The sequence below is a fragment of the Danio aesculapii genome, chromosome 13 (genome assembly GCF_903798145.1).
Source record: "Danio aesculapii chromosome 13, fDanAes4.1, whole genome shotgun sequence".
Lineage (NCBI taxonomy): Eukaryota > Metazoa > Chordata > Actinopteri > Cypriniformes > Danionidae > Danio > Danio aesculapii.
In genome coordinates, this window is record NC_079447.1 from 43,775,187 (window position 1) to 43,788,676 (window position 13,490).

Below are 13,490 nucleotides of genomic sequence, written 5' to 3' on the forward strand. Positions count from 1 at the left end.
GGGATTAAGTTCTTGTTCAGTCTTTTGTCCTTCACTATCATTAATTTTCTCTCTTTCCTGAGCAACTCTATTCTGTTTCATTTCTTCCTCTGTGAACTGAATAGAGACAGCAGGACTGGGAAGTTTGGGGTGGAGGGAATTCCCCTTGCCCCATTCATACTTTATCAAGGCTTTTCAATGCCCGCTAACAACATATTTAACCAGTACAGTACTGGAAGAAACTCTCAAAGCTTGCTGTTCTCGTAGCAGTATTACTTTTAAATTTATAAACCAGATTTGACTACTTGTTGTTCTATTGGAGTTTTCATTCCAAAATGGCTGCCGCGCCATCTAGTAGCTGTTTCCCAAATTGCACTAGAGTGTCGCCTCTTGGACAAACCACCTGTAGTTCACATTCTCTCCCTTTTCGTATGCTCGGAGGGAGGGAAAACAAATAAAATCTGGCATAGCATTTATATACTGCTACTCTCTGATGATTTGAAGTGCTTCTTTTAGCTCCACTTTTAAGTCGCTTCGCATAAAAGGGTCTGCTAATTGAATAAATGTAAATAGCACTATAAAAACATCAAGCATAAATAATAATAATAATAATAATAATAATACTAATAATAATACATTTTGAAACTAGTGATGTGAGAAATCCACCATACAAATAACCACGTGTCTCCTCCATTCGGCACTAATGCAAATGCGTAGTTTACATATCTGTTGGCTTGACGTTAATTGTATTACATAAGTTGCTTTAGAGGATATGTTACAGCATGTTTCAGAAGTAAACAAAGGAAACAACTAACTGCAGTCTAATGATGAGTATTTATAACAAATTTTTTACAATAAGTTCCTACTCAGCAATGTGTGGATGTACATTGAGATGTATGTGTGGAGTATCATGTTTAGTTTCTCTAGTGTGTATGAGGAGTGTATGTTCATATGATCATCCCCTGGAGGCCAAGTCTCCATTAATCACTTCAATGCTCATCTGTTCCTAACGCTTCATTAGCTCTCCTTCCTCCCTCACTCTCTCTTTCTCATTTCCCTTTTCTCTTGTTCTTTTCACTTGACAGTCTCTGTATTTACTCTTTCTTACATTCAGGTTAACACATATTGCTCATCTGCTTTTGTTTGGCAATGGCCAGTAAAGTACTTTCTAAAGTGTTGAAAAATTTACTTTATCTTTTATTTTATGCTGCTTTTCAGATTTTTTTACATTCAGTATCAAACAGTAGACTTCAAACTTTTCAGTGTTTATTTGATCAAAAATACAGTAAATCATAACACATTTATTTTTACTATTTCAATAACATTTCTGTGATTTTTATTTTAGTCTTCAATAGTCTTCAATGTCACATGATCCTTCAGAAATAATTCTGATAAACTAATATGGTCAAGAACATATTATTCATTATCAGTGTTAAAAACTAGTTGTGCTGCTTAATATTTTTCGCTAGATTCTTTGATGAATAACTTTAAAACGACAGATAAATTAGTCTTCATTTCTTAAGATTTTACTGATACATTTTTAAAAATTAAAGAGCAGAGTAAAAGTAAATGAAATAATTCATTTATTATAGTGAGCTATTTACATTTTTATATACAGTATAAGTGTAAAGTTTTCCCATAGTATATTTTCTACCATCGCCAATAATTTTTTCCTTGTAAAGCTTTTTTCTAAAGTTATATACACTCACCGGCCACTTTATTGGATACACCTGTCCAACTGCTTGTTAATGCAAATTTCTAATCAGCCAATCACATGGCAGCAACTGTAGACATGGTCAAGATGATCTGCAGCAGTTCAAACCGAGCATCAGAATGTGGAAAAAAGGTGATTTAAGTGACTTTGAACGTGACGTGGTTGTTGGCGCAAATGCCTTGTTGATGCCAGTGGTCAGAGGAGAATAGCCAGACTGGTTCGAGCTGATAGAAAGGCAATAGTAACTCAAATAATCACTCATTACAACCGAGGTATGCAGAAGAGCATCTCTGAACGCACAACACGTCCAACCTTGAGGCGGAGAGGCTACAGCAGCAGAAGACCACACCGGGTGCCACTCCTGTCAACTAAGAACAGGAAACTGAGGCTACAATTCACACAGGCTCACCAAAATTGATCAACAGAAGATTAAAAAACGTTGCCTGGTCTGTTGAGTCTCAATTTCTGCTGCAACATTCGAGTGGTAGCATCATGTCAACGCCACAGCCTACCTGAGTATTGTTGCTGACCATGTCCATCCCTTTATGACCACAGTGTACCCATCCTCTGATGGCTTTTTCCAGCAGGATAACGCAGCATGTCATAAAGCGCGAATCATCTCAGACTGCTTTCTTGAACATGACAATGAGTTCGCTCTACTCAAATGGCCTCCACAGTCACCAGATCTCTATCCAATAGAGCACCTTTGGGATGTGGTGAAACGGGAGATTCGCATCATGGATGTGCAGCCGACAAATTTGCAGGAACTGCGTGATGCTATCATGTCAATATGGACCAGAATCTCTGAGGAATATTTCCAGTGCCTTGTTGAATCTACACCATGAAGGATTGAGGCAGTTCTGAAGGCAAAACCTGGTACTAGTAAGCTGTACCTAATAAAGTGGCCGGTGAGTGTATATTCAGAAAATAAAGTGTCAGTAAAAACAAGCCTGAAATGAAATGAGTCTTGATTAGCAAAGATAAAGTAGTGTGAAAATATGATTTAATCTGGATGTATTTAGGAAACAAAAAAATGGTAGTTTATCAAGAAAACTTGGCTGTTTTATTTTAAAATGTCTTTTCATCATATGACAGAATTCTCTGTTGATATGTGCCCACTGACAAACAAATGTAAAATCTACATTTATGAGAAAATCCTCAGGGCCTCTTAAAAAAACAGCACACACCCAAATGTGGTTTTCTGTCTTCGTCCTCCTCACAAAGATTTGCATGACCTCTTCTATATTTACTTAGCTCAAAACTTTCTTTTGTTATGATGTCATACGGAGCAACAGACCCTTACGTGTGTGTTTGTGGTGACCGAGTGTGTTTACGGTGCTCTTTCATATGTTGAAGCATTAGAAGGGCATGTGATGAGTCAATGTTTAGAGTGAGTCATGCGTTTATGTCCCAGCATGCCTTGAGATTAACGTATATCTCAGGAAAATCCAATAAACAGACGAAGAGTTTGACTTGATTGGAGAGCTTTTACTTTAATCCAGTTAGTGGACTACTAACTATACACAAAGCATTACCTGTGTGTGTGTGTGTTTGTGTTTCAGTCACATTAGCCCTGATTTTGGCTTGTAGTTATTGTCATAATTATGAGACTTTCAGTACTCAAAGTCAAGTGATTTTCACTGATGATGAGCTGAGTAACAATGCAAAACCACTCCCTGATGTTAGATGATGTTAATTAATTGAAATAAAACGTAACATCAGATTTTTAAATGTAAAATACCTCTCCTTAAGTCCCTCTTGTTGACATTTTTGTAGTCACTGTCATGCTTATCAGAAAAATTATGTTTGTAAAAAATGACACTTAAAGGGGTGGTCCACTACGATATCAGATTTTAAACTTTAGTTCATGTATAATGTAGCTGTGTGAACATAAACAACGTCTCTGTATGTAAGACGCTCAAAGTTTAATGCAAAGGGAGACATTGGCTTTTACAGAGTTAACTTAGCAAAGCCTACAGCGAACGTATTTGGGCACTACAAAAAAGTACATCCGGGTTAATGAGATCATAAACGATTCAGGTTATATGCATTCACTGTGCGCATACACTCTGCGCAGCAACAGGGCGTGGCCAGATGTGCTTTAATGTTATAGCAGAGAAAGCTAAAATGCTGAGAAGTACTTACAATTTAATTTAAATTATGTTCCAGAGAATTGTAATTAATATACAACTAACCTTAGACAAAGGAGAGCTTCCAGAATCTCTCTCAGTTCAGTGCTGGAATCCAGTGGATTCGGCTAAAAACTCCTCCAACCGACGAAGCTGTGGATTGTGAGCCACAACCTGTAAGTGTTTTTATTTTTATTAAAATTGATCCGTTATATGCACAGTTTCTAGCGTTAATAGTATGTTGTAGCAAGGATTTAAACAAGGATGTAAACAATGGGAAATGCTGTTTGGCATCTTTAACAATTTAGCTACAAATTCATATTTATCAGTCAAACTCCTGTAAACACACACAATATTTAGCAGCTTGTGCATTGTCTCTTTATGCAAACATTTTCCATTTATACATCTCAAATAACAAACTCAAAAGATATGTGAACATTTCATATTACTTACACATGCTTATTCTGAATATATGTGAAAGACACTTGTCAGATTTTATTTTAGAAAGCATGACGTGTGAGCGTGAGATGGCTCAGGCATGTGCTCTTAAATTTTTGTATGATTCAGGCAGCTAACAGCTTCTGTGTTTAAACAGCGCTAACACGCGTGCTCGTAGAGGCATGACGTGGTGACTCTGACCCGAATTGCAAATCACAGCACATTATGTTAGCTGACCAATCAGAGCCTTTTGAGGGTGCGCTTTTCGGAGAAACTAGGAAATATTACAGTCGTTTTCATGTTAGCTGAGTAGCAAAATATAAATAAAGATATATAAAAAATAACTTGATTTTCTACAAGTAAAGCATGAGCACACATAAACACAACACAATCACATCTTATAAACACAACCAAACCTTAAAAATGCACTGTGGATCACCCCTTTTAAAATGTATGTGCATGCTCCTTTAACCCAACCCACAATAAAAAACTAAGGTAAATGCTTGAACACAGTGACCTTTTGGCATATGCACTTGTAGGAGTTTCTCTTTCAGATGCAAAATGTACAGCTGAGTATTTAAATGAATCATGCAGCATGACTTACTAAGGTTTAATATAGCTAGCACATTTATCCACAAATATTAAAATCGTTAAATCCCCCATTTTTTCTGCCTGTGTTTTGGTCCGATTATACATACAGGACCTTATCATTAAAGGCTCTCCTCATTCGCATGAAAATATCTTATTTTCTATAAATGCTCATGCTGTCGTCTGTGCATGAGTTTTGTTTGATACATTCAGAAAGAGTGTTTTCTTTGAGCGGGTCAAATTAAGGGTACAGTTCATATGTATTACTGCTGTATTAAAGGACACAATTTTATTACAAGTAACCATTTAACTGTCACACCAAGAAAAAAAAAACAATAGAATTTTTTTATTTATTGCATTTCTTAACTCCTAATGTCGCTAGTTAACACAATCAATACATTTTCCCCCAACACATCCCATAATTTCTAAAATATCAGCCTCTACCAAATGGTTGAGATGTTGGTTTATGGTAAAAGTACCAGAATGAATAAATATACTATAAAATTATGAAAAATATGAAGTTTAAGACCAATTTAATTAAAACATAATCAAAATGAAACATTTTTGAATACTAAATCATAGCCATAAGCCATAAAATATTTCAGATTTTCATTTAACACAGTAATATACACGTTTTCTTTTTTTTACAATAAAATCAAAATCAAGTGAATTAGAACGTTCCTTTACAGCGTTTACAACCAGTAATTTGTGCTCCGAAAATGTGTTTCAATAGCGTTTTGAGTGGATTATGGACTGTTTTTGTGACACAACTTTGAAAGGTGTGTGTTAAAGCTGTTATAATCTGTCAGATCTGTGGTTCAAGCGTGAGAGAAAAACAGTTTTGTAAGTCATGTTTCTTTTCGTTCTGCTTAATGACGTGCCCCCCAAAAAGAGATTTAAAATAAACAAAACAATATGATGTCTTTTGACTGCATTCTTTAAAAACTACATTACACAATACTTGTACTTTTACTTTCAGTACTTGAGTAGTAAATTTTGAAATAAACTACTTGCAATACTTAAGTACAAAAAATGTTGAATACTTTAGTACTTCCACTTAAGTATGGTGCTTAAAGAGCACTTTTACTTCTACTCAAGTCACTTTTTGATAGAGCACTTGTACTTTTACTTAAGTCTGGGTCTCTAGTACTTTATACATCTCTGCCCATTCGTCTGCGCTTTCTTGTTTGTTTGTTTTTTATTGTGGGCGTTCCACATAGTTTCGTTGCGCAATTCTGAATGGGCAGAATGAAAGTGAGCTCACTCAATTGGCTAGTAAAAACTGGTTTATACTCGACACGTCCGCTAGTTCGCTTGAGTGCGCGTGGCAAATGTGACGTCATCACGGAGTTTGCGGAGGTTCGCTTTGGGTGTGCGCGACATGATTTCGGTTGGCGGAACGCATGATTTTTTTTGAGACTCGAGCGAACAGTTCGTGCAACACCGCGTTTGATTTGAGTTGAATATGAAACACTTTGAAGAGATTTTGTCTGAAACAGAAACGACTGTACGATCTGTGACGATAGAGATAACCAGATGACCAATAATTTTTGGCTAGAAATTGTAACAGCCGTAGGAAAGGAGGAAAGTTTTTGTTAAAAAGTTTGGAAAAACCTGAGGGATAAGTTTGTTAAAGCTAAAAGAGGCCATGCAAAAGTGGAGACCCAGATACACAATTACAGAATATGCTTTTCCACCAGTTATAGGTTTTATACTGATGTATATGTTACAATTTTGAATTTAAAACAATTTAATATTTACAAAACTATAATTAAGAAACATATTATTTCTTTGAAAGTGGAAAGGAATATCTAAACCTATCGGTTTACAGTACATATATACAATGCGCTGTTTTTCTGGGCTTTATTTGTGATAATGGTCAGCATTTTTGGACCATTATTGCCTATTTAGCATAAGTATAGGACAGAAACTAGTCAAGGAGTAATGTGTGAATTGTGTCTGTATTTTTTAGTAAGCGTACTTTTTTATTTGCTTTTATTCTTGACATAATAAAAATATATATTTGTAGAGCAACCCATGTTCTGTTAATATTTTAATAAACTTGAATAGGTAGAACTGTCTGAGATATGAACTAAAGCAGGTGATGCATCAAAGTTTGATTAAAAAAAATGTTGATGTTATGTTGAATGGTTATAAAAATATAATCATTAAAATAATTTATAAAAATAATCAGTTTAAAAATACTGAATGATATTAATGATATGACGTTGTTCCAGAAACTTTCTACTTCTCTGTTTATCCGTCTGACTTCACGGTCAGTTTCTTTTGACCACCCCCCTGACGTTTTAAAGAATATCACAATAGCGAACGTGTCAAGTATAAAAGCTTCGTCCGTTTCATGAAGTGCGCGTGCATTCAGTGGAGGTGCGCGATGCGGCGCCAGGCGAAAGTATAAATCTAGCTTTAGACTGTCACACGCAGACGGCAGTCACGTATTTGTTGTGGGCTCGGGAAATTAAATAATACATATATATATATTTCATATAGCAGCCTCTTGCGATTAACTAATTGTAACATTTCAAATTGCAATTCAATTTCAATTAATCGCACAGCACTTGTGTCAAACATTGTGAAAATGATCTGTTGCTTCGGTGTTCCTTCATTCACACATTGTCAACAGATCACTCACGGAACTTTCTACTTCCATGTTTTTTAAATACTAATTTGCCATTATAAAAGTATTTCTGGGCGTAAAAGGATAGTTTACCCAAAATTTACTCATCTTTCACTTGTTCAAATCGTATTTGAGTTTCTTTATTCTTTAAAAAAAGAAGATATTTTGAAGAAAGCTGGAAACCTGTAACCATTGGTGTCCATCGTTTTTCCTACCATAGAAATCAATTGTTACAGGTTTCCAGCTTTCTTCAGAATATGTTATTTTTTGTTTAGCTCAAAGGATCTATCCCTTTAAGTGTTCACCTCAAACCCTGCCAACAGTAGAATTTTCTAAGTATTTTGATTTGATTTGATTTGATGTATTTATTTTCGAACAGAAATATCATACATAAAATATCTTTAACAAAAAATAAATTTCAACATGGTCGAAAATGGAGCGGGATGAAGCACAAGCTTATTATTTTCCCACCCCATTACCTCACATTATTTGTCTATTACTTAAACTTATTTCTTCTTTTACTTATCTCTCCTTTTTACATGAGACATATTTTATCCTTTTGGCATCTTTGACATATTATATGTTTGATTCTATTTGTACATTTACATTTTTTAACATAGACCCCAAAAAATACGAAGTACTGCAAATAGCCATTAATTAAAATTTCGTCATTTCTTTCTTATTTTATCCCTTTTCAATCACCTTCATCATTATATTCCTTTAATACTATATATTTATACAACTTTTTAAATTGGTTAATATCCTGACATTGTTTGAAATCTGTTGCATAATTTCACACCACATATAGACATGCACAAACTTTTTAAAGTTGTCCTTGTTTTTAACCTCCTAAAATGTTGTTGTACTCTCAGATATATATATCCCCTTTGTCTTTCTTCAAAAAACATTTGTATGCATTTCAGAAGTATTTTATCCCTAGCTTTAAACATAAATTGTGCTGTTTTAAATGTAACCAAATCATTGAACTTAAGTATCTTCAATTTAAAAAAAATAAAGGATTTGTATGATCCAAATACCCCACATTTACCCCACAGTCTAATGACTTACTATTTATTTTCTGCATTGTACATAAGGATCGTAAATTAGATTTATATGTATTCCCCCAAATTTGTAATGTAATTTGTATTTATATTGCGCATTTATTGTAAATGCCATACACCCAAAGCGCCTGACAATCAAGAGGGGGGTTTCTACACACCACCACCAATGTGCAGCATCCACTTGGGTGATGTGACAGCAGCCACAGGACAATGGCGCTAGTGCGCTCACCACACACCAGCTATTGGCCAATACAGCCAATTCGGTGGATGGGGATGATTGGGAGGCCATGATCGTAAGGGCCGATGAGGGCACTGGGGTTACACCCCTACTCTTTTTACGAGAAGTGCCATGGCATTTTTAATGACCACAGAGAGTCAGGACCTCGGTTTAACGTCTCATCAGAAAGACAGATCCGAAAGACGGAAAATTTCAAAACAATAACTCATATATGGCAACATAAGTGTGTTATATAATACAAACATTGATTTATTTTCCAGGATAAATCTTGCTATGTACACTATCGCTACAGTTTTTAGTACTTTTTTAATAAATAGTCATTTATTTGTGGTTTCCAACAAATTTTATGATCCAATACAACACCAAGAAACTTAATTGCATATACTCTTTCATATACTTCATTATCAGTTTGTAAATCTATATTATGACTACTTTTTAATTTCCCAAGTAAGATAAACTTTGTTTTACTTATATTTAACGACAAACTGTTTACGTCAAACCCAATTTCAATTTATTAATTTCTTTTTTAATCAACTCCATAAGTTATGGTAAATTATCCTCAGAAAAAAATACTTGTATCATCTGCAAAAAAATAAACTTAAACAACTCTGATATCTTACACGTAGCATTAATGTAAATTATAAACAATATTGGACCTAAAAGTAATCCACAATTTACATTTAGGTATGAAGATTTATGGTTGCCAATTTCCACGAACTGTTGCCTATTTTTTAAATAACTGCTTATCCAATCCAAGGCTACTCCTCTAATATCATACCATCATTTAAAGATTTGACGTAAAAAGAGGAATGAACCACAACCTGATGCGGGACATTTTCAGAAATGACTCTAAAAGGCCTTTAACTTATTAAACTGTCAAAAAGACAACAGAAGGCATATAGTCAATTGTGTACTAGAGTTATCCTACAAAGTTTTAATTACGTTGACAATTTAGAACCCTTCAAATCTTCTTATCAAAAATGATACAGCCTGCTCAATAAGTTTAAAGCAGCCACTGAAGGTCAGACTTAAAAACGGCACAGCAGTCGTCCATTTTCCACAGACACTGTCGTGGTCAGAGATGAAGAAAAGCAAAAGGTAGAAGAAAGACAAGGGGGAAAGAGAGGGAGCAAGCATGAGGAGGGATTAAATGTGTGTGAGGATGGGGGTGGTGGAGGAGGAAGGGGCCACAGACAAAGTGCGAGCGGGAGGAGGGTAGCAGGAGAAGGGGGCGGTGCTGGCGGCAAACAGCAGAGGACGGGACACAGAGGAAGGGGGTTTCTGCCAGAGAAAAGAGAGCAAACTTTGGCATGAGGAGGAGGAGCACGGGGAATGAGCATGTAGGAGAGAAGCAAAGAGATACGGAGAGGAGAAGCAGCAGAAGTACAGTGAACTGACTGGGATTGTACCTTCAGGACAGGCTGGGGAGACGCGAGGAGGCAGCCATGCAGAGCACTATGGGTATGTCAGCAACACCACTGGATTTATTGCAGCCTGCGAATGCACGAGAGTTCAGATTACCACTGCAGCTCGCAGGATCTTTGAAGTGATGTGAAATGAATGATTAACTTTCTTAAAACTGGTAGGGTTTGGGGTGAGAAGACGCTCTTTGAAGTTTTAGCAGCACTGTTAGTGCTTTCTGCTGTGCCAGAACATTAATGATACCGTGTTATTTTGGGGACTGAGTAAGTTGAGCATTTGTTTTGATGTATCAGAGATCCAAAGATACAACAGTGAACTCTGTTGTGCTTCATTTAAGTTTGTCAGCAGATGTTTCTCTTAAAATCTTTGAAGAAATTAAGACAAAATTAGGACTTACAGTAAGAGTAAAAGAGCTATTACATGTGAATTTGACTCAAATCACTTGACCTCACAGGCTGTTGGAGTTTATATTAAGAATTCAGACTGTTACAATCTTTGGTATCTTGTCAAATATTGGGCACTTTTCTGGCTCTCCAGAGGAGACATGTGAGATTCCCACAGGAAAAACATATAAGCAGCGTGAGGCTTAAACAAAAGTCTCAGTTTACTCTCATTTTAACGTCACTGTCCTCTATAAGACATAAATGAGACGTCCTTTGTGTTTTTTGTCACCTGTAGGTATTTATATCTGCTGTAGAGAGTGTTTGTTGAGCTTGTTAAGTTTTTATTGCTGGTTTGTTTGTTTGAAAGCAGGGCCTTGTGAGTGGATTGATTTACAGGAGTCAACTAAGCGGTTTTGTTTTGTTTTGTGGAGACCATTCTGTGGAAATGCAGTGTTTTGAAACTACACTTCAGGTTCCTATGTAATAAAAGCTCTTTTTTATTCTTAATGGTAAAAAAAATAAAATAAAACTTCAAATTTAAAATAGTTTTCCTCCTTGCTAAAATTGTTCAAACAAATGTACAGACAGCATCTGATAATGCTGATGTGGAAGTGTCCTCAGTCAATCACAGCTGAGTTTTTATATAGAAAAAAGTGTCAGTGTTGCGCATTAGGATTTTTGGTAACACTTTACAATAAGGTTCATTAGTTAATGCATTTACTAACATGAACTAATCATGAACAACACTTGTACAGAATTTATTAATCATAATTTAACATTTACTAATGCATTATTAACATCCTAATCCATGCTTGTTAACATTAGTTAATGCACAGTGAGTTAACATTAACTAACAATGAACAACTGTATTTTCATTAACTAACGCTAACTAACATAAACAAATACTGTAGTAAATGTATTATTCATTGTTTGTTCATGTTAGTAAATGCATTAATGAACATTAACTACTGAACCTTATTGTAAAGTGTGACTGGATTTTTAGTATCTACAATATCTTTTACAACTTCAGTATCTACTATAATGGTCCGTTTCCACTGAGTGGTATGGAACGGTTCGTTTCAGTATGCTTTTGCACCCGTTTCCTCTGTCAAAAGGTACCTAAAAGCGAACCATACCATACCACTTTTTGGGTACACTTTACAAAGGGTACCAAAAGGTGGAGCTAGATACGCAGCTGAGTATGAGCGCTATTGATTGCAACTAGCCAGAATGAAAACAAAGGAATCGCCATTTTTTTAAATACACAGCCGAGACATTACACCGTAATAATATATACATATAAAAATGAGCCATGGTCGACCCGAGCTCAAACAAACCTTGTCATCGTCTTGATGAACAGCCACAAAGTCAAGAACAAAAGCAGAAACCCTATGTCCTGTTGTTTTTTACAAGGCTGTCTAAAGCACGAGCGGTTTCTCTTTCTCACTTGCGCTCGCGTGCGCGTCTATATTTGAACTAACAAACTTCTTGAGCTGATGATAATAACGTGTGTGTGATTTATTGAAGTGCTTCTGACAACCGATACTGTTCAAAGCAAACAAACGCATCGGCGCCAGTGGTGTAGTAATTCTCTCTACTGTCCTGTCCAATAAAGGTGAAAACCCGAAAAAGTAATAATAAAAAATAACCAGAACAAACGCAAGGAGAAGCCGGTAAACACAAAGGAGCAAAGGATTCTTTCAGCAAACATAAACAAACTGCCATGTTAAACTATTATCATCACCTTTTGTACTATTATGAACTCAGAATGACAGAATTACTTTCTAACAGAGGTTACATGTGCTGGCGAAGATTATAGATACAGATGAGAGGTTTGCACTGACTGTGGGCTATATGTTGCATGTTGTTTTTGAACCCAAATAAGGACTAAACGTATGCTGTGTGTAGTTTTTCTGTTATTGGTAACATATCGGAGACTGTAAGGGTCTGTATGTGTTCATATATGTTGCATTTATTTATTTATTTATTTATTTATTTATTTATTTATTTATTTAATATAATCACAGTCATTAAAGTAGGCTATTTCGCATCATTGACCTGCAGTTATAATCAAATCATGTTCATAGAAATGTTAGTAATGAACATTTATGCACAAGTATTTATCTGTATAAAGCATTTGTTTTATGAGTGCTTCTCATATGATATATGAACAACCCGTACAGCTTTACTTTGACATTTACTCGAGCGAGAATGATGTTGACTGAAACTTTCTGTCATACACCACACCCACCAAAAGGGTACCATTAAGCAGTGTAAAACCTGATAAAAGTGACCCGTTCCGTACCGTACTGTAGCACTCAGTGGAAACGGCCCATAAAACAGCTCTTTGGTGCTTGTTTTTAATTGTAGTTTGTTTGACCTTGATGGATTAAACAGATGAAATTAAATTCAGAGACGTCTTAAAGCCACACCTACCTATTGCCATTGACCAATGGTGGTTTGAAGGTGTTTACCAGCTGATGCAAACTTTTTCTTAAGTTTCTATACATGGGAATGTCTCCCATATACAAAAGATTCTTTAGTGGAAAAGGGTATGTTAGGTGATTACACTCTTAAAGATCAGGGTTTTCAAAAAGGTTTTTTTTACTGTAACAACTTTTCTGTGAAGAGTTCTAAAAGGAACAATTTTTGTGTGTGTGAAGTGCCTTTACTGTAAAGTGAAAAACCATTTCGGCTATAAAGAAAACCTTATGTTGAACGTAAAGGTTTTAATGGATGTTCAATGGAACCGTCAATGTCACTGAATCGTCTTTCAAAAAGTTCTTCACACTGTGGACTGAAAATATTTCTTCTATGGCAACACTGACCCTCGATTTGGCAACTTTTTCTTTACTAGTGCAAATATTTAGTATATTTCTGCTTTATTATGAACATGAAGTAAA

The 13,490-nt window shown here is 35.6% G+C and overlaps 1 protein-coding gene across 2 annotated transcripts in view; it reads left to right on the forward strand.

The window, feature by feature from the left end:
* lzts2a (leucine zipper, putative tumor suppressor 2a) overlaps positions 1-13,490 on the forward strand; it is a 137,481-nt gene that overhangs the window by 86,780 nt on the left and 37,211 nt on the right. The window contains exon 1 of one of the 2 annotated variants that reach the window (XM_056470726.1): positions 10,052-10,243. The exons of the other annotated variant lie outside the window; for it this stretch is intronic. The gene's annotated coding sequence lies outside the window, so the exon portion shown is untranslated. Of the gene's footprint in view, positions 1-10,051; positions 10,244-13,490 lie in introns of those variants that run through there. 2 annotated transcript variants of the gene reach the window in all.